Raw genomic sequence first — 22,665 nt, forward strand, 5'->3', positions numbered from 1 at the left:
TACAAATTAACACAAAAAAGTCAATAATTCATTTAATATTTATTGAAAACATAATTTTGTATTATCCAAATTAAGTATTCCAAAAAATTTGTCATTAAAAAAATAAATAAATAAGGATATATGGTTGATCATTATTGTCAACTACTCAATTATAATAATCAGTGATAATAGTAAATAAAAAAGTAGCATTTATTGATGTGTCAAATTTAACACATGCTATATTTTGTGCCAAATTTGGCACAACTTTTAGCATGTGCCAAATTTAGCACACTTTTTAGATTATTATTGAAGTTATACTTTCTGTAAAGAGGAAATTACACCAAATATGGGAATTTTTTATAAACTTTGAAATATATGGCAGTTTTTTTTTTTAAGTTTTTTATGGCATATTTTTTTTATTTACATTTTTATGGGAGTTTTTTTCTCATATATTTGTAAAACTTTATTTGTAGACCATATTTTATCTTTTATACTTTTTCTGGTACCTATTTTTTATTATTTTGAGATTATTTTTTATAATTTTAATTTATTTGTGTTAATTTTTATCATTTTTTTTTACTAAGTTGCATACTTGTGGCACAATTATTTTGAAAGACCACCAGAAGAAAAAAATGAAACAGAAACCAACCTCAGACATATTCCTCAAATATAATATAAAAACATATATAATTATAATTTTTTTTTGGGTAATCATTACTTTTGTTTTCCTTTTTTTTTCTTTCTATTCTCAGCTAAAAAAACCAGAACCGACCTTGGGTTCTGCACAAAGATGACGGCAGTGGCCGTCTTGGGTCTCTGCTTCGTATTCGTATGGTCTCTGTTCTTTTTGTCTTCATTTTCCTCTTCAGTGGTCGCTCGAAGAGAAAGCTTCGATGACTTAGCTGAACCTGTATCAGGAAGCTCGAGAGTACGCAATTTCGCCGCCGCCGCCATCTAAATCCCCCCTCCGCCGCCGCCGCCATCTCTGCACGACCGAGATCTGAAGTTCTCCATTTCTAGCTTGCGAGAGAGAAAGAAAAAAGCTCAGAGTTGTGAAAATGGAGGACAAGGAGGGCTTTTTATTTTTGTTTTGACTCTCTTTGCCTTTTCTTGGGGTCGTGAATAATAGTTATTAGCACCTATTTATATATATTTATTACAATATATTTTTTTAATAATATATAAAGTTTGATGTTTTTGGAAGAGTTCGAAGGTGGTGGTTAAGGTAGTATTAATAGGTGTATAGTAAGTAATATATTAATTTAAAGTTGGGAATAATAAATAAGAGTGAGGAGACAAACAGATTAAGTTATGAAATATGAATCAGTGTGAGATTGTGGAATGTAGATGCAGCCTGATGTTATTGCTGCTTTCTTTGACTGCCCTCTCATTGTTTCCAAAAATGCATTATAACTGGAAACTATGTAAGTTGTTGTACGACCAAACTAATCTCGTTTTTTCTAAGTCTACTACTACTGTTTTAGACTATTCAATTGATTCCCTTACTTTATTTTTTTATAGGGTAACCAGTTACTACCTTCTTCTTCTTCTACTACTTCTTAGATTAATTTTTTATTTTCTGAGTTTTTTTTTAAGTTTGGCTCAGTAACTAGTTATCAATCAGTTATTTTAATAGGGGTAACCGGTTACCTCCTTCTTCTTCTTCTTCTTCTTCTTCTTCTTCTTCTTCTTCTTCATTACTGGATGTATTCTGATCTATTTTTTTTTCTTCCAAATCTGATAGTAACCAGTACAATTCACTCGAGTACTTGCCATGACAGTTAAAATTGATAGTAGTAACCGGTTACTGCCACATTACTAAAAAATCTAAATTGATAATCGTAACTGGTTACAGCAAGGTTTAAAAAAAAAAAATCAAATCTAAAAAAAATAACCAATTGCTATGGTACCTGGTTACTTAGTCAGGTGTGAAAACAAAATCAAATCTAAACAAAAAAATCTAAATTAATCGCTACTGTAACTGGTTACACCTAGGTCTAAAAAAAAATCTGATATGAATAAAATGATTCAGGCATCATGGTACCTAGTTACTTAAACAGATTTGGAAAAAAAAAACCCAAAAAAATCAAAAGTTTTGTTTGCTTGTTTTTTTATTTCTTGTACTTGTATTCTGAATAAATTTTGTAAACTTATCGATACATTCTTTGAGCAAACGTTCTAGTTCTATTTCTTTAAATAATTAATAAACACATAAATATTTATGTTAGAACCTTATTTGATGAATGTTTGGCTGCTAAACCTATTGATCTAAACATCACAGAGAAGAACCTTTTGACAACTTTTGCCCTTTTCAACCAAAAAAACTAATCAGCTAACCTAAGCTTTCATATATTAAAAGTACCCTAAAATATTCAACTACCTAGCTTCTTATACTACCCTAGTCTACACTAAATAATAGCAGTCAACTTTTCTTAAGTACATTTCTTAAATCAAATCAAATATGAAGTCAAGTACCTGGTTACTTAAACAGATTTAGAAGAAAAAAAAACCCAGAAAAATCAAATATGAAGACAAGTACCTGGTTACTTAAACAGATTTAAAAAAAAAACCCAGAAAAATCAAATATGAAATTCAAAATCAGATGTGAAAAAGAAGAAAACTAGATTTGAAGAAAGAAAAAGAAGAATAAGAAAGACCAAATAAGAAGAAGAAGAAGAAGAAGAAGAAGAAAGAAAGAAAGAAGACGAAGAAAAAGAAGAAAAAAAGAAAGAAGAAGAAGAAGAAGAAAATCAGTTCATCGTCGTCGTCGTCGGAGGCAGCAGCGGAGGTAGGATCGCCGGAAGAAATCTGAGATGGCCATTGAATTGAGGAAGAGAAAGAAAGAAATGAGAAGAGAGAGAGATCGTGAGGAAAGAAGAGAAAATAAGAGAATTAAGTTTATGGTAATTTATTTACCATATTTTAAATTTTTTTTCCAAAACTTACCATATTTTGTACAATTATTTTTTTTCCCATAAATTTAGAAACTACATATATTTTTCTCATATTTATGTAAACTTCTCTTCTGTAAAATGTGATAAATATAGTATTGCACCACATTTTTGACACTCCATTATAAAAGTTATTATATAACTTCTTAGACTTGGGTTAGACTTGGGCTTGTACTATATCATCCCTGTTTCATCTTTTCCTTTTCACTTAGTATAGTAGCTTTTCTTTTAGTTTACAATTTCGAGTTTGCAAATCTCTTTAACTTTACATTTCACTTCACAATTTCTGAGTTGTTGGTCTTCATACTTCCATTTATGAAAGATATATGTTTTTTTTTTTCATTTTTCTTTTTTCTTTTTTAGTATTTATTTTATCTTGTAAACAATAATTTTGACAATGTTATATATTTTAAATTTTTTTTATTTTTTGAGTTGTTTTGCTTTTGTTCATTATTTTTATTCTTAGGAAGTGGAAAATTACAAGCAATTACTAAAGTTAGTAAAGTTGACATTATCAAAGAAGATATATTTGCATTGAGAGAACAATGTGCTTTATATAGTCATTTAGAATTTTTAAAGTTATAATGGATAAAAAATTCAAAATTAAGGATTGGGACTTGTGAATTGAATTTAGTTGTTTGTCTTCACAATGGTAGTCTTAATCCAATCAAACTTGACTCTAACTTGGCATTAAAAATTTCAATTTTTAGGACAATATATTATCAGTAAGTGCAGTAAAATCACTCCAACAATAAAACAATAACTATATAAAACATACCAAAAAATCACTCGTAAACATAATTAATAAATAAACAATACATATCCAAATTTTCTTTATAAAAATGCAAAAAAAAAAAATCAAAAACATTTATGAAGAAATAAACCATATAATTAAATAAATTAAACAAGCTATTCAGTAAAAATGAGAAAAAGTGGACTAAATTATGAAAAAATAAAAGATTTTTCTTAAATACACTTTTTTTTTTTACTTTTTTACGGTTCTTGTTTTTTTTTTCTTCAAAAATACGCACTCAAGTTTTCAAAAATGCGATTTTCAAAGTTTTATAATGACGAAAATACGGTTTTTAGGAAAAACAACTAAAAAGAAACTTGAAAACAACTTATTGGACCAGCTAAACATCAACTAAAAAAAATCTAAAAACAACTTAAAAACACAAACAAACAAAAAAACAACGTGAAAACAACACAAAAAATGAAAAAAGACAAAACCGTAAAAATGTAAAAAAAAAATTCATTAAAACCGTAAAATTGAAGAAAAAAAATGTTTGACCGTAAAAACGTAATTTTTTAGCAAAAATTAGTATTTTATGTAAAAATCTCAACAACAAAAGACCTCTCAAACATGAACTAAGTAATGAAGAGAAACAATTAACCCTTCAAAATTAAAAAGTTAGATAGAGAGAAAAAAATTAAAACACTCAACAAAAAGCTAAAGCAAAATTAGTAAATAAAAAATCATGAGATGGAGCGCCATATCATTCAAATTATAACATCAGGAAAATCTCTTCCATTCTCAATATATTATTCCTCCCTTACTATATGTCATGAGTGCTCTAGAGTAGTTATATGTCTCCAAATTAAGTTCTCTATTAATTTAGTCAAATTAATAACTAATTAATTAATTAATAACATTTCTTTGTTTTAATATTTACTTATTCAACATCAAAAGAAAAAAAATGGGATTCAAAACAGCTAACACAAAATTTGCAATTGCTTGTATTATGAGAAACAAAATTAATAGTAGAAGATAAACGATAATCATGTATGCACTTGTGTTTGAATTATCCTTAATGAATGGGATAATTATGATTAGATATGGTAATTCACATAGGGCATTTACCTCTAGCAGTTGTAGAAATAATTAACTTACTTTCTGAGTAACAAAAGTTCTAATTAACTAGTGTACAAAATTGACCTTAATACTATACCTGTGGAAAAATAGGTATAGTTTGAAGAGGGCTACTTCAGTGTAGCCACTTTTTCGGCGGTACAATTATTTTTTATTTTTTACACTTTGATAGTTTTTTTCTAATTTTTTAATACATGACGATGTGTATTGTAGTCATTTAAGATATCTTGCTAATTTTTAAGAAATTTCAAATAATTTACAGTGCCGAAAACAATATTCAAATAGTTGAATTTTACGTGTCGAAAACAATGTTCAAACAGTTAAATTTTACGTGCGTATACAAAAAAATAAGAACATGTGCAACACACTGTTTGAATCTTGTTTTCAGTACTGTAAATTATTTAAGAATTTTTTGAAAATTTACAAATGTCTTAAATGACTATAATATACACCATCATATAAAAAAAATGTATAACTATTGAGGTGCCGAAAATAACCCAAAATCAAAAACGGATTGTACCAGTGGCGTACCCGGCCCCAGCCCATAGTTTGAAATGTACCTACATTTTTCTAAAAGTTAAAAATATAGAAATTTCAAAGGGATTACTCTACACCTTCTTAGATATTTTCCTTTGAAATTTCTTTATATTGAACTTTATTGACTTCGTTCGTCTTCGTATGGTTGAGACCGTTGCTTTCTCATCAAGTTATCTCTACTTTCTTATCAAGAAATCTTCACCTTATATATAGAGCCGAACACTAGACAGTGTTTCATCAATAACTTGATTAAATATTAGAATCATATATTTATATATAATCACTTGGCTTGGAACTTGTTGCGAGACTACAAAAGAGAAGAGATAATGGGTGATCATAAGAATACTAAGAAAGTCCAGGAAAGTAGCCATATCTCCACTTCAATATTCGAGTTGTTTGTGTCGTTTTTCAATGGAACGACAACTAAGAATGCGAAGACTAGTGGCCGAGAAGATGCGTCGGCGCCGGAGGCTATGATAGCCACCGCAACAAAATACTTGTCCTCAAAAGTACGTTTTAATTAGTTAAAGCTGGCTATCGAGGCTTTTTCAGTTCAAAATTTTGTTATTTAATAATTAATTCAATGCTACTTATTTACTAGATTCATAAGTAATATTAAGTTTTTTGTAACATACAAAAACAACCATGTAATGAAATTTTATTTTTTGGATTAAAATTACCGTTGTGATGAATATGTATACAAGTATGTATGTTTTTGAGAAATTGGCAGCAGCATAAATACTAATAATTGTTTTTATATACCAAAACAAAAAATTTGGTCGCAAAAATATTAAATTTGAGAGTTTGGGTGTGAATATTGGTACCATTTTATTTTAAGTAAATGGTTTTATATTTATTTTTATCTTGTATTTTGTCCTCTAATCTATTTAGATTTCCCAAGTGATGGTGATGAGCGGAGTTGGAGGCACCTTGTTCAATGTCTAAAAAGTCAGATCCATGTTCTTCTTTATCTTGATTAAACCATTTGATAAGGAGGTTCCAATGAATCCTGTGCTGAAACTGATAATCGCAAATCTCTTCTATATAATAAGTGTGTAGATAACAAAAATTCTTGGTTTTAACAGTTTTTTATTTTTTTCTGTTAACTTTAATGGGAGATTGTAAATATGACTTAAGCTTAAATAAAATTAAATTCAACAAATTAAAATATGATATTTTTGAGATATTTTACAATGATAATTATTTAAAAATAATAAAATTATATATTTTATAACTTAAATAAAATTTGATTAAACTTATACTTCATATTATATTAAACATATAATATATAATATTTTGTTGTCACTGCCAAATCACTACAAGAATTGACCACATTAGCGGCGGGGTCCTCCGCCGCTAATAAGTGTGACATCTGTCGCTAATAAGCATTAGCGGCGGTGACCCGCCGCTAATTATTTGTCGCTATTAATACATATTAGCCGCGAACTGACACACCCGCCGCTGATATAATATTGTTAGCGGTGGATATTAGCAGCGGAGCTCGCCGCTAATATCTTTGTCAGATGCATTATTATTAGCCGCGGGGTCCGCCGCTAATATTGTTTTTAAAATATATTTTAAATTTTATTTAAAATAAATTAATATTTATTAAATTTAATTATTTTTAAAAATAATTCATAATAAAATTTAACAAAATAAGCATTTAATTAATTTAAACATAACTAACATTAAAATTAATGTGAATAGTTTTAATATTTATCAACCTAGCTAATATCGCTATTGTCATTAAAAATAAATACATCATTAATTCAGTCCAAATACATAAACTAATAACTAAATAAAATCATTAAGATTAATATTGAAATTGTCCTCATCTTCAACATTTTGGTGTGACTGTGAGGGCGACGGTTGTGGCTGTGGCTGTGGCGGTGAGGGCGACGGCTGTGGCTGTGGCGGTGAAAGAATATAAGGTAGCTGTGATGATCGTCCGAGCATGAGGTTCCCAAACTGATCTCGAGGCTGTGGCTGGGACCCGCCCCCAAACTCACCATATCTCACATATGGTTGCTGCGACGAACCTTTAACCTCCCCATACCTAACATTAGGTAGCGGAGGCTGCATTGATCCTCCTTGAAAATCGGTAAAGCTAAAATGTAGTGGAGGAGACTAGGAAAAGCGTCCAAAACACTACAAGAAAATGGGGTATTTACCTATCAATTGTAAGTGTAGGTAAAACTAGCCTAATGGTGGGTAATATGGTTTACCTATCAATATTGAATTGGTAGAGATTGGTAGGTAAAAGTTAGTGGGGAAAGAGTCTTTACCTACACTTATTAACACTGGTAGGTAAAAGAATCAGTGGACCCCACTAAGTTATAAATCAATTGATGAGTCATCAGATGACGTGTTTGATGACATGGCATCCTACGTGTATGCTGACATGGTTTTTGTAGTTTTATGTGTCTGATGACGTGGCATCATATGTGGCATCCTACGTGGCATCATATGTAGCATCCTACGTGGTGTCATTTTGTTAGCCCACATAGCATTATTTTATTGGTTTGTTATACAATTTATATTTTATTCAAATTTAATGGTTATGTGTAGATAAAAGATAATAACAGTTATTTATAAATGTTATATATTAGAAAAAAACTAGAAAAAAACCATTCAATAATAAAATGTTTAATGCTAAAATTCTTTATAATGTTCAATACTAAAATAAATCATAAAGTTATCATTTTAAGGTTACCCCTACCAAAATAAAAAAAACTTCATAAAGTTCATTCCTTAGTAAATTAATGTAAATAAACTAAGAATCATCTTGTGACTCCCGAACTGAAATAGATGGCGACTCTCTTAAATTTGCATCTGAAACTTGGTCTGTTGGAGGTGGTGGAGGCGGTGCAACATCTAAACAAGGAAAAACAAACAAATAAACAAAATTACATGCATATAAACAGAAATGAAAAATATCTATATTTATTTTTATATATACATATATATATATAAAATTTGCACCAGAAAAAGAAATAGCAATTGAGTTACTCATGGTAAACAAAATTAATTAATTGAAGGCACAATTGCCTTCTGTTGTTTCACCATATTAGGTGATAATCATGGCACCACACAACATCTCCCTCCTCATAATTCTCATTCACTACATCAGCAAACATTTGGTTCGCCTTCTTGTATGCATCGAATTGTGACTGGAAGCTACGGGTGGTTGCAAGGCGGTCTTCTTGTGGAAGCCCAAGATAATGAAAAAGTGGCCACAATATGTTGTTACAGTAACCATTGTAATACTAATGAACAATATCCTCATCAAGAAATACCGGTATGCACCTCTGCAATCAATGAACAATTTCGTTAAGGGTAGCTGGTATGTATAGAGCTAGAAATACAAGATTACATAATGACAAGTAGCTATTTGAACCTTTTCAGCTAAAGCTTTGGTTAGTGCAATTTGTCCAGTCTCATCAGGCACATTTACACCAGCCCAACCAATCCATCTAGCATCAAACTCCTTCACCCCTATTAAGAATTGAAAAAACAAACAAACAAACAAGGGATTGAATTTTTTATCTTTCTGTCACAATATCGAACAAAATGAGCTAATCTTGTAGCAATGACAGAAAAGATCGAAAGTTTGAGATGAAAACATACATCATCTATCCGATAATCTGACACCCCTTTTATTTTTGCATAAAGCTCAAGATGCTCTTGGACAGTTAAAAATTCTATCAAAGCATCGAACTGTGGGCAAAAACCAATCTGAAAATGGATAATAAAGACAATCAGCTTTCAACAGTATGATTATGAGAAATAGTCTAATATTTTGAGTACCTAAAATAAAAATCACAACATACGTGCTGACGAGCTGCCTTTGGATTGGAGCGAATATTTTTCCCAAATATGTAAGCTGATCCATCTGTTGGAGATTCCTCTCCTGCAGTAAAATTGGCTATGGTTTCAGACACTAAGCATAGAATAGAACCCTGATTGATTAAGTAGTGCAATACATGAATCATTCATACTGGAAACCGTTTGAAATCTTTCCCATTTTCTTAATCTTATAGATATAAATATGCTGGAAGTACATATAGAAAAAGTTAAAGGTCGAATAAAGATCAACTCCACGAAATCATTACAGTACTCTTTTAATACTTGGAAACACACAAACAGAGAGAATCACCACCAATGACAAAGCAATAGAATTAAATTGCACAGGTCAGGCTTTCAAAAAAAAAATGTATGAATCTCTTGGTTCAAAACTAATGCATACCAGAAAGCATTGACAGAGTGGTTGTCTTTCCTGCTCCATTTGTGCCTAAAAAGCCAAAACATTCCCCCTCTTGAACTGAGAAAGATAGAGACTACACTGCCACTTTTCCTCCAGGATACACCTGAAGTTTACAGCATATATAAAGATTACAGAAACAGATTACATAGGCCTTCGAATTAATAGAACTGAGTTTCATGCTGTTTTTTCTTTCTTCGTTAAAGGGACACCCAATTCTCTACTTACTTGTACTCTTGTTTGTTTTCTTACTAAAAGTTTTGTTTCTATAAGAGGGGGGATCAGGGGATGAAAAGCTCACTTTGAGAACTATCAAAACTATCTATAGATTATGAAGACATACCTTTCAAAGATTACGCAAGTAAATGATAGCATTCTCAATGGACCCTGAAAGTACTCTGTTTCTTTCCATTGCCACATCTGTGTCTTCATCAAAGTCAAGAGCAACTTTTTCTGCAGAGGATCCCAGAAGAGGTTCTGAATAAGAAGAACCATCATGTTGGAAACTTTTAATACTCCACCACTCCTTGTAGGAAGGCAAGATTTCAAGCCCAAGTGTCAAGAGGAAGTAACAAATGCTCTGTGACAAGTGAAAAGGCCAACTTAGATCATAGCATTACATTGTAAAGAGAAACTTGGCTCAACCTAGCATTTTATATAGGAGAACCAGAAACATTTACAAAATTACAAATAGAAAAAAATGCAAATAAATGAGTAGATGCCCACTGTTAGATTAGCATAATAACAAAGATTTAGCAACTACCACATAGTACCCAAATTTCTAACAACATAAAAAGGATACTATTTAAATTCTTTAACCAAATCACTTCATATAGACCCCAATACTGAAGTTTATCTAACAAAGAAAGCAATTCTTCTTTGATTCCCTCAAAAATATTAATTTTTATCCAAGCCAAATTATCCCAACAAAGCCCCAAAACTATGATTCCTCCATTAAATACTCATCTTGAACTTAAATATAAATATTTTAACACATTCACCTGAGACAGAAGGATGCAAATCCTCACGTCTCATGTGTCATATAATCCACAATTAACAACATGAAACAAGTATAAATTACGTTTAAATCAAATGGTATTATTTGACCAGCTGCCATGTAAATATAAAAGATCATCTAAACATATAACTTTATGAACCAGAGGCTATTGCTCATTGGCATCATATTTCTGAATAATTGTATTCCATTCTAATATAAAAAAAAATTATAAATGGAGAAAAAACCAAAAACAATTTCATTAAAAAATTGAGAAGATATAAACCTCAACACCAAGATAGCATATAGAGGCACCAGTGACAATCCAATCAAAAGCCGCATCACTAGATTTATCTTTCATCCCTTGGCGCATAAGAGCAAGTGATGCAAGCCCATCAGCAAAGCAAAAATCTGGGGATAGTCGGAAGAAATTCTGGGAGAGTAGAGTGCACATGTCAGGAATGATAGCAAATTAATAATGTCATACAATGCATTACACTGAAAAAGAGCAAAGCTAGTCTATGAACATGTCTGCCTGGGCTTTCATCAAACAGAAACCAAACTTCAGAAAAATAACTCGACAATTAACTAATCAAAATGTCCAAAAAGTATCCATGACCAAAACACCAAAATCAACCAATGAAATAAGCAACAACAATGGAGAACAGGACATTTCATTTCATCGTAATCAAATTAATAAACAAAGCTATAGACCAAAAATTTAAAATAAAGCTAGAGAAAGAATAACCAAAACAGAACCAACATCCGACACCAGAAACAAAATTGAAGACGCACAATCCAGATATATAATGATTCCTTCTTCCCATATTTTCTCAGCTACCAAGCATGTCAACAAGTTGTTCTCTATCAAGAACAACACAAAATCCCCCATTTATAGATTTCAAGACACACATAATATCTAAGTATATGTATATAGCTGGAGGGTTACCTCAAGTTTTCAGGTTCATGATTTACTCCCACAAGATTTGAGAATCGAGATTTCGATTCATGAAGAATCTGATACGCTATGAAGAATCTGGGCTTCAGGGGAGGACGGAAGGGGCACCCCGCTCGTGCACATCTGGGTTCTTCTTCTCAGGTGGCGGTCGGCGAGTATGGGTTCTTCTCTCAGGCGAGGATGGGCGCTTCTTCTCAGGCGATGGTCAGCGTCGGGGCCTCGGGGGTACTCTCGCTGAGGATGGGCGCTTCTTCTCAGGCGATGGTCAGCGTCGGGGCCTCTGGGGTACTCTCGCTGAGGATGGGCGCTTCTTCTTCGACTGGTTTTCTAAGAGGGAGAGAGGGCAGACAACCAGAGTATTTTTTTATGTCTGAAACGTTAAATGATAAAATATATATTATTATGATTTTGGTTTTACTATAGTTAGAATTAATATAATTTTAATTTTTGTTTTTGTAATGTTTATTTGTTTTTAAGATTTGTAACCTTTGTTAAAAATAATATGACATGTTAAAAATAAATAAGATGACATGTAGTATATTTTTAACACATCATCACACAACTCAGCATCATTTTTATTAAAAATTAAAATAATAAGAGGGAAATATTGGCGCCAAATGCAAAAAAATTTCCCTCCAGTATATGTGTAGGGTAACACTCTTTACTTACCCATATTATTAGTAGATAATCATCCTTCTAAAATATTATAATATTGGCAATATTTACCTACCAATAAATCTTACAAATAAATATTGGTGGGTAAAGGTTCTCTTTACCTACCAATATATATTGGTAGGTAAAATATTGGTAGGTAAAGATCAGATTTCTTGTAGTGAAAATGTATTGGTTTTGATACTGAGGAGGTTGTTGCGAAGACACATGTGGTGGATATGGTAGATGAGGCTGGTACTGCTGCTGTGGCGGTGTATGAAGGTCAGGATTGGCAGTGTTACTCTGAGAAGCGAGCCACCTTCGGATTGTGGTAGCAAATACCTCTGTAGAAAACTGTCAAACCGTGGGTCATACAGATTACTGGGTTGCTCAGGTACCTCCTTCTGAAGTGTCTCATGCATTGCCTTCATCATCAGAGCCATAGTAGTCATATCTTCATTAGGCGTAGCAGCAGTATTTGCTTGGGACTGACTTTGATCTGTAGAGCAAGAGGTTGTCTTTCTTGCCTTCCCTTTCGCCCTATAACCCACTCCTCTTTGGCAGTCAGATCTCTCCCCGATTACTTTACTTAGTATCTCGTATTGATCGACCGGGGAAGAATCAACGCCAGATACATTAAGAGATGCCTCACTCTGTTGTTGACTTTGCCTCTCAAGTTGTGACCTCTGAACCTTTGCCGCCATTTTTTCCTATATAAAGATAACATTATAAACAAAAATTAGAAACATTAGAAACAAGAAAACAATACTATTCACTTACATAATCTTGTTGAGCTGCCTCATTGACAAAAGATTTTGTCGATTTTTTCATATGAGCATCCCTCCAAGTATCAACAGCATGCGCATCTGGGTTCTCCTATACAAATGTAAACAAAATGTTTTAGAATGTGTTATTTTATAAAATTAAATTAACATCTTCACTTACATATTGGTGACACTTAGCTGCCAACGACTTTGTGTGTAACAACCCAAAATCGCTAATAAGGCTTAAGGGCCTTGATTAGTTTGCCAGGAGGGCATTAATGGAATAATTGTGATTTAATGAGTAATTATGTGTTTAATAATGTTTATATGATAATTGATTATATTATGTGGTAATATGATATGAAATAAATATGTGATGTATGTGAGAACCACATTATTATGTGGACAGGTTCGCAGAGCACAACTCAAGACGATTCTAGGGTCAGATAGTGGGAAAAGTCACAACGGGGTTGAGATATGACTTTGGATAAGTCGGGGATACTTTTAGATAGCGGGTAGTGATTTGAACTATCGGATCGTGAAAATAAATATATGGAGATATAATTGAGGTTAGGATGTCTAGGCGGGAACAATGGGGGATTTTACCATTTTGGCCTCGGGGACGGTTCTGGCATCCCGAGCCTCGGGATTAACTTAATATGTGAGATAGACCTTAGGAAGTCTTTAGAAAAAACACAGACCGACTTAAACTTAGTCTCAACCTTCTCTTTCACGCTCAAGGGAAAACAAAGGGGAGAAAACACAGAAAACTAAAGGGAAACAAGCTGGAATCTCTTGGATTTGTGGTGAGGATTTGGAGGTTTAGCTCAGGGGTAAATCAAGAGTTAAAGCAGGGATTAAGGTAAGCATCTAACTCTATTTTCTATGGTTGAATTCTGAGTTCTAGCTGAATTTTAGTTAAGTGTTGAAACAAGTATAGTTTTGATGTTCTAAGGCAGAATTAAGAGGGAAAACTTGGGAACTTAGCTTGGCTATAGCTTGGTGAAGTGATTCTACAGCAAAGGTAAGTTTCAACTCCTGGTTTAGAGGTTTCAAATTGAGTTTGAATGGCTGGTTTGTGTGTTTATAGCACTTGGGTTTCAGAAATTGAAAGGAAGAGATTAGAGTGTGTTAGGCTGTGTTTTCTTGGGAATTATGTTGTTTAGATCATGCTAAAGAAGTTGGGAATTAATTGGTTAAGAATTGGGAAGTTTTGGGATGGTTGAAGGTGAGGTTTCAGACTTAGAAATGGTGTAAAATCTGGGTTCGAAGGGGAGGGTCGTGGCTCTGTTCTAGAGCGTTGCGGCCCTAGCATGCAAGAGAGCCAAGAAGGCTCGGCCAAGGGAGGGCGCCGCGGTGCCCAAGGCAAGGGCCGCGGCACGTGTGTGGTTCAGCGTGGGAGTAGGTTCTGTTTTGGGGAAGGGTCGCGGCTAGGCTTCAGGGGCCGCAACCCTTGGTTGCACACATGAATTTTTGACGGGTTTAGGCATGGGAAAGTGGTCTAGTGTGCTCGGGTTTGGTTTCACCACCGTGCTTGGTGGAATTTGATATCCTGGGAGTTAGTTTTGTAACTGGAAACCTATATTGGAGTATTAATGAAACTCTATACTTTGGTTGTGGCTAGGTGATAAAAGCTTAGGTGCCAAGGGTTTCACTAGCGCACAGGGCGCGGCTCGGCCACTGGTAGCCGAGGACAGCTTATTATGCACTGAGTTCGGTTTAAGCGGGCCGGTGTCAGTGGGTTAAACAGAGGGAGCGGCCTAAGTCTTCGGCCCTGAATATTATGTGATATGAATATTATATGTGATAGAATATATCTTGTATGGGATTGTATATGCTGAATATCTGTTGAGGATTATCTGATGGGTATACATGCTTACTGACCTACTTGTCTGTTATCATTGTTTGAGTTATCTATGATGTTTTCTTGCTGGGCCTTGGCTCACGGGTGCTACGTGGTGCAGGTAAAGGCAAGGGCAAGTTGGATCAGCCCTGATCGGAGAGCTCAGCGAGCGGAATGTACATAGCCAGGTGCTCGGCCGCCACGGTTGAGGTCTAGGCAAGGACATGGAACCTGAAGACTGTTTGTTTTGCCTTAGTATGGCTAGTGGATATTCATGTACTTTTGGGAGTCTGTAAACTTACTTTAACTTCGTTTTTGTATGGGATCCCATGTTTACTACAATATAAGTATATGAAATGAGTCTTTTGAGACCAAAACCTTTTTAACCTTAGATCTTACATGTTTAGTGACACGTTTTCAAACTAATGACTTGATTAGCAAGTCCTGCACCTCTATAAGTACACAGTGTAGCGGTCTTGGCTATCCAGGGCGTTACAACTTGGTATCAGAGCCTCCTAGGTTTAAGGGTTCCTGAAGACAGCTTGGAAATGTACATTCGCTGCTGGAGACAAGCTCAAGTCAGGGTTTGGTAATGTGTATATGTGTGTTTATGTGCTTATGTGCCTGAGATGAGCTATGCATGTTATTATTCGTTGAATTGCTAGGAAGCATGAGATACTGATAGGGCTTGGCCCATGACTGCTGTGTGAAATATTGAGGCAGGTTTATTAACATTGCCGTGCATGTAAATGGGTATATGGATGATTAATTGTTTATGGTGCATGGATGCTTATATGTGTTGGTTACCTGTGATTGATTACGTTTTATTGTTGAGTTTTGGAGAAGCTTTTCCCCTGTCATTGTGGTCTGACCGCCGAGTCGATATTTGCAGATTGACTTGGATAGTTATGCGTCCAAGGAAATCTTCACGACTAGCCGGCACTGGGTCTGGGACCAAGGGCAATGACCAGGGCTAGACACCTCCGCCAGTCCCTGAGAACTGGCAGCAGTTAATGGCTGAGATGCAGGCTCGATTACAGAGCCAAGACGAGCTGATTCGTATTCTGCAACAGCAGGCTCCATTAGGGAGTGCTGCCCCTTCCCTACCACCTGCAGTGGTACCAGCTGTGCAGCCTGGGGAGGTTGTTAATAAGTGGGAACCGTTATATGAGCGGTTCAGGAAGCAGCAACCCCCAGTCTTTGAGGGAGGACCGGATCCGTTGAAAGCCGAGCAGTGGCTAACCATGATTATAGTAATTCTGGAGTTCATGAGGATTGAGGGACAGGATAGGGTGGCCTGTGCCACCTATATGTTGAGGGAGGATGCATGTATATGGTGGGAAGTGGCATCGCAGACCAGAGATGTTGCCACTTTGACCTAAGAAGGTTTCAAGGATTTGTTTGGCCAGAAGTACTACAATGTTGCTGTTAAGGCAGCAAAGGTCAATGAGTTTGTGAGTTTGGTACAGGGCAGTATGACTGTTACTGAGTATGCCCTGAAATTTGATAGGCTCACGAAGTTTGCACCAGATCTTGTGCCTACTGATGCTGTTAGGCAAGATCGTTTTATCAAGGGGCTTAATGCTATGATAGCCCGGGATGTTAGGATCACAACGGTACCTGGAGGAACAACTTATGCCCAGGCCGTTGAGAGGGCTCTTACCGCTGAGGAAGCAGAGAACAAGATATGGAAGGAGAGCGCGGTAAGGCGTGAGGGCCGCAGGGCGATGCCTCCTTATGCAGGGACAGGTAGGGGCGGAGGCCCCAGTGACTTCAAGAGGAAGACTCCTGACACTTCGGCAGCTCCTAGTCCTGATAGGAGGGGTCGGGGTGGTCAGGGTGGCGGTGAGGCATGGTGGACCTATCCAGAGTGCCCGAGGTGTAGAAGACGCCATCTGGGCGAGTGTCGAGCCAAGGCATGTTTTGTGTGTGGGGCAGTGGGGCATCTCAGGAAAGACTGCCCAATGGTGAAGAAAGGTGAAGCAGGAAAGGTGGATAGCTTGACTCCAGCTCGAGTATTCACCTTGACTCAGGCGGAGGCTGAGGCTAGTCCTTCAGTAGTGACAGGTCAGCTTTCTAGTGCTGGCTTTCCTTTTACAGTATTGATTGATTCTGGTGCTACACATTCTTTTGTTTCTAGTAGAGTGATTGATAGACTGTGTAGACCTAGTGAGCATCGGACTGCGGGGTTTGGGACTTTGTTGCCTACAGGGGAACTGGTAGTCTCTAGGAGGTGGATTAGGGCACTGCCAGTGATGGTTGATGGTAGGGAACTCTCGGTGGACTTGATTGAATTAGATTTGGGAGACTTTGACATGATTCTAGGAATGGATTGGCTGGCTAGGTATGGGGTTACGATTGATTGTAGGAAGAAGATGGTTACCTTTGAGCCTGAGGGCGAGGACCCTTTTGTCTTTGTGGGTGCAGTGTCTGGACCCCGTGTACCTATGATTTCAGCATTGAGAGCCAGGGACTTGCTGCAGGGGGGATGCATAGGCTTCCTGGCTAGTGTGGTGGATACCACCAGGGTTATGTCGGCAAGGCCGGGAGAGACCAGATTGGTGTGCGAGTTTTTAGATGTCTTCCCTGAGGATTTTCCAGGATTGCCGCCGCGTAGGGAGATACAGTTTGAGATTGAGTTGGCACCAGGGACAGAACCAGTATCTAGGACACCATACAGGATGGCACCAGCAGAACTGAAAGAGTTGAAGATACAGTTGCAAGAACTTCTGGATTTAGGGTTTATCAGGCCTAACTACTCTCCATGGGGCGCACCGGTACTGTTTGTTAAGAAGAAGGACGGGACTCTGAGGATGTGCATCGATTACAGAGAATTGAACAAGAATAAGTACCCTCTACCAAGGATTGATGACTTGTTCGATCAGCTGCAAGGTAAGACGGTGTTCTCAAAGATTGATCTTCGATCTGGTTATCACCAGCTGAGGATCAAGGATGAGGATATACCGAAGACAGCTTTCCGAATGTGTTATGGGCATTACGAGTTCTTGGTCATGTCTTTTGGTCTGACCAATGCCCCAGCAGCTTTCATGGATCTGATGAACAAGGTGTTCAAGGACTTTTTGGACCAGTTCGTCATTGTTTTCATAGACGACATCTTGGTATACTCCATTTCAGAGGCAGAGCATGAGTAGCATCTCCGACAGGTGTTACAGAGGTTGAGGGAGCATCAGTTGTACGCCAAGTTTAAGAAGTGTGAGTTCTGGCTACCAGAGGTGACCTTTCTTGGACATATAGTTGGGGCAGAAGGGATTAAGGTGGACCCGTCCAAGGTAGAAGCGGTTAGAGATTGGCCGAGGCCAAGGAATGCCTCGGAAGTGCGGAGTTTCCTTGGATTGGCTGGTTACTACAGGCGGTTTGTAGAGGGGTTCTCGAAGATTTCTTCGCCGATGACAGAGTTGACAAGAAAGAATCAGAAGTTCGTCTGGTCAGAGAAGTGTGAGAACAACTTTCAGGAGTTGAAGCGACGGCTTATCTCTGCGCCTGTGTTGAGTCTTCCTTCGGAGGAAGGGAAGTTCGTGGTTTACTGTGATGCATCGAGGTTGGGCTTAGGCTGTGTGCTGATGCAGAATGAGAAAGTTATAGCCTATGCATCTCGACAGCTGAAGGAGTATGAGCAGAGGTACCCGACTCATGATTTGGAGTTAGCAGCAGTGGTGTTTGCACTGAAGGTGTGGCGTCATTATCTGTATGGAGAGAAGTGCGAGATCTACACTGATCATAAGAGTCTGAAGTATTTCTTCATACAGAAGGATCTGAATGAGACAGAGACGTTGGTTAGAGTTGGTTAAGGATTATGATTGTGATATCCTTTACCACCCTGGGAAAGCCAACATAGTGGCAGATGCGTTGAGCCGGAGGGGCCCAGGACAGCTATATAGTTCTACTCAGATCTCGAGAGAATTGGCTAATGAGATGGTCAGGGTAAAGATAGAATTGGTGGTGGGCCAGTTAGCTAATATCACTTTGCAGTCGACCCTGCTAGAGCGGGTCAAGGAAGGTCAGTTGACAGATGTACAGTTGCAGGACAGTAGGCAGCATGCCTTAGCGGGGACAGCTAAGGATTATTCAGTTTCAGAGACAGGTTTGCTCAGGTATCAAGGACGGATATGTGTTCCGGCAGATGAGGGGATTAGGCGAAAGATATTGGATGAGTCCCACACTACACCATACTCACTTCATCCGGGTACCACGAAGATGTATCAGGATCTATGGACATTATTCTGGTGGCCCGGGATGAAGAAGGATGTAGTTGAGTATGTATCTAGATGTTTGACCTGTCAGCAGGTTAAGGCTGAGCATCAGCGATCAGCGGGATTGCTACAGCCTTTGGGTATCCCAGAGTGGAAATGGGAGGATATTACGATGGATTTCGTGGGGGGATTACCCAGGACAGTTGGACTTCATGACTCGGTGTGGGTGATAGTGGACAGGTACACCAAGTCAACTCATTTTCTACCAGTGAGGTCAACTTATACTGTGGAACAGTACGCAGAGCTGTATGTGAGGGAGATAGTTCGTCTCCATGGGGTTCCAAAGTCTATTGTATCTGATCGAGACCCTATCTTTACGTCTAAGTTCTGGGGAGCTCTGCAGAGAGCCATGGGGACTCAGTTGAAGTTTAGCACAGCTTTTCATCCTCAGACTGATGGACAGTCTGAGAGGACGATTCAGGTATTGGAGGACATGCTTAGACCATGTGTGATTGATTTCGAGGGTTCGTGGAGTAAGTATCTTCCATTGATTGAGTTTTCATATAACAACAGTTATCAGTCCACGATTGGAGTGGCTCCTTATGAGATGTTATATGGAAGGAAGTGCAGATCGCCGATTCACTGGGATGAGATGGGTGAGAGAAGGTATTTGGGGCCAGATATGGTTCAGAATACTAATGAGGCCATTGAGAAGATTCGAGCTAGGATGCTTGCCTCGCAGAGTAGACAAAAAAGCTACGCTGATCCTAAGCGTAGGAACGTGGAGTTCCAGGTTGGGGACCACGTGTTTCTGCGAATTTCACCGTTGAGGGGTGTGAGGAGGTTTGGAGTGAAGGGCAAGTTGAGTCCTCGGTTCGTTGGACCCTTTGAGATTCTAGAGAGGGTTGGGCAGGTGGCTTATAGGCTGGCCTTGCCACCGTCCTTATCAGGAGTTCATAACGTGTTCCATGTCTCTATGTTGCGGAAGTATGTTTCTGATACAACACATGTGTTGAGGCATGAGGACTTGGAGCTGCATGTAGACTTGTCCTATGAGGAGAGACCAGTTCAGATTTTGGATCGGAAGGAGAAGGTTTTGCGGAATAAGACGATTCCGTTAGTGAAAGTATTATGGAGGAATAGCAAGGTCGAGGAAGCGACCTGGGAGCTAGAGACGGCGATGCGGGATCAGCATCCCGAGTTATTCAGGTAAATTTTGAGGACGAAATTCTCATTAGGAGGGGATAGTTGTAACGACCCAAAATCGCTAATAAGGCTTAAGGGCCTTGATTAGTGTGCCAGAAGGGCATTAATGGAATAATTGTGATTTAATGAGTAATTATGTGTTTAATAATGTTTATATGATAATTGATTATATTATGTGGTAATATGATATGAAATAAATATGTGATGTATGTGAGAACCACATTATTATGTGGACAGGTTCGCAGAGCACGACTCAAGACGATTCTAGGGTCAGATAGTGGGAAAAGTCACAACGGGGTTGAGATATGACTTTGGATAAGTCGGGGATACTTTTAGATAGCGGGTAGTGATTTGAACTATCGGGTCGTGAAAATAAATATATGGAGATATAATTGAGGTTAGGATGTCTAGGCGGGAATAATGGGGGATTTTACCATTTTGGCCTCGGGGACGGTTCCCGCACCCCGAGCCTCGGGATTAACTTAATATGTGAGATAGACCTTAGGAAGTCTTTAGAAAAAACACAGACCGACTTAAACTTAGTCTCTGCCTTCTCTTTCACGCTCAAGGGAAAACAAAGGGGAGAAAACACAGAAAACGAAAGGGAAACAAGCTGGAATCTCTTGGATTTGTGGTGAGGATTTGGAGGTTTAGCTCAGGGGTAAATCAAGAGTTAAAGCAGGGATTAAGGTAAGCATCTAACTCTATTTTCTATGGTTGAATTCTGAGTTCTAGCTGGATTTTAGTTAAGTGCGGAAACAAGTATAGTTTTGATGTTCTAAGGCAGAATTAAGAGGGAAAACTTGGGAACTTCGCTTGGCTATAGCTTGGTGAAGTGATTCTACAGCAAAGGTAAGTTTCAACTCCTGGTCTAGAGGTTTCAAATTGAGTTTGAATGGCTGGTTTGTGTGTTTATAGCACTTGGGTTTCAGAAATTGAAAGGAAGAGATTAGAGTGTGTTAGGCTGTGTTTTCTTGGGAATTATGTTGTTTAGATCATGCTAAAGAAGTTGGGAATTAATTGGTTAAGAGTTGGGAAGTTTTGGGATGGTTTAAGGTGAGGTTTCAAACTTAGAAATGGTGTAAAATATGGGTTCGAAGGGGAGGGTCGTGGCTCTGTTCTAGAGCGTTGCGGCCCTAGCATGCAAGAGAGCCAAGAAGGCTCGGCCAAGGGAGGGCGCCGCGGTGCCCAAGGCAAGGGCCGCAGCACGTGTGTGGTTCAGCGTGGGAGTAGGTTCTGTTTTGGGGAAGGGCCGCGGCTAGGCTTCAGGGGCCGCAGCCCTTGGTTGCACACATGAATTTTTTAGGGGTTTAGGCACGGGAAAGTGGTCTAGTGTGCTCGGGTTTGGTTTCACCACCGTGCTTGGTGGAATTTGATATCCCGAGAGTTAGTTTTGTAACTGGAAACCTATATTGGAGTATTAATGAAACTCTATACTTTGGTTGTGGCTAGGTGATAAAGGCTTAGGCTCATGAACAAATCGTGCTTTAGGGGCGTTGCTTGTAATTCTATAACCGCACAGGCTAAAGTAAGAAAACTGCACCTGGTTAAATATATGTGATGGGACTAAGGGCTCCCTATTGTAAATGCTTGAATAGATGGTATTACGCCATGCAAGCCATTGAGTGAACCAACGACCTAAGGGTGCCAAGGGTTTCACTAGCGCACAGGGCGCGGCTCGGCCACTGGTAGCCGAGGACAACTTATTATGCACTGAGCTCGGTTTAAGCGGGCCGGAGTCAGTGGGTTAAACAAAGGGTGCGGCCTAAGTCGTCGGCCCTGAATATTATGTGATATGAATATTATATGTGATAGAATATATCTTGTATGGGATTGTATATGCTGAATATATGTTGAGGATTATTTGATGGGTATACATGCTTACTGACCTACTTGTTTGTTATCATTGTTTAAGTTATCTATGATGTTTTCTTGCTGGGCCTTGGCTCACGGGTGCTACGTGGTGCAGGTAAAGGCAAGGGCAAGTTGGATCAGCCCTGATCAGAGAGCTGAGCGAGCGGAATGTACACAGCCAGGTGCTCGGCCGCCACGGTTGAGGTCTAGGCAAGGACATGGAACCTAAAGACTGTCTGTTTTGCCTTAGTATGGCTAGTGGATATTCATGTACTTTTGGGAGTCTGTAAACTTACTTTAACTTCGCTTTTGTATGGGATCCCATGTTTACTACAGTATAAGTATATGAAATGAGTCTTTTGAGACCAAAACCTTTTTAACCTTAGATCTTACATGTTTAGTGACATGTTTTCAAACTAATGACTTGATTAGCAAGTCCTGCACCTCTATAAGTACACAGTGTAGCGGTCTTGGCTATCCAGGGCGTTACATTGTGCCTTGTGTTGTTACATACTTCATTTGTTTTCTGTTTGCTTGATTTTTAGCGGAACGAGCAAAAAATATTTCGCTCAAAAACAATTCACAA

General features: G+C 37.6%; 1 long non-coding RNA gene across 2 annotated transcripts; it reads right to left on the reverse strand.

Annotated features, from left to right (window-relative positions):
* Positions 1 to 7,972: 7,972 nt before the first annotated feature.
* On the reverse strand, positions 7,973 to 11,903 carry LOC133797645 (uncharacterized). 2 transcript variants are annotated; one of them, XR_009875672.1, is made up of 8 exons: positions 11,542 to 11,903; positions 10,879 to 11,025; positions 9,584 to 10,178; positions 9,168 to 9,247; positions 8,965 to 9,072; positions 8,735 to 8,832; positions 8,401 to 8,645; positions 7,973 to 8,211 (listed from the first exon to the last, which is right to left on the reverse strand). It is a non-coding gene; the product is annotated as an uncharacterized LOC133797645 (long non-coding RNA). The 2 variants fall into 2 exon arrangements; XR_009875671.1 differs by having other exon boundaries at positions 7,973 to 8,645.
* Between the last annotated feature and the right edge of the window lie 10,762 nt (positions 11,904 to 22,665).

The sequence above is a fragment of the Humulus lupulus genome, chromosome 8 (genome assembly GCF_963169125.1).
Source record: "Humulus lupulus chromosome 8, drHumLupu1.1, whole genome shotgun sequence".
Classification (NCBI taxonomy): domain Eukaryota; kingdom Viridiplantae; phylum Streptophyta; class Magnoliopsida; order Rosales; family Cannabaceae; genus Humulus; species Humulus lupulus.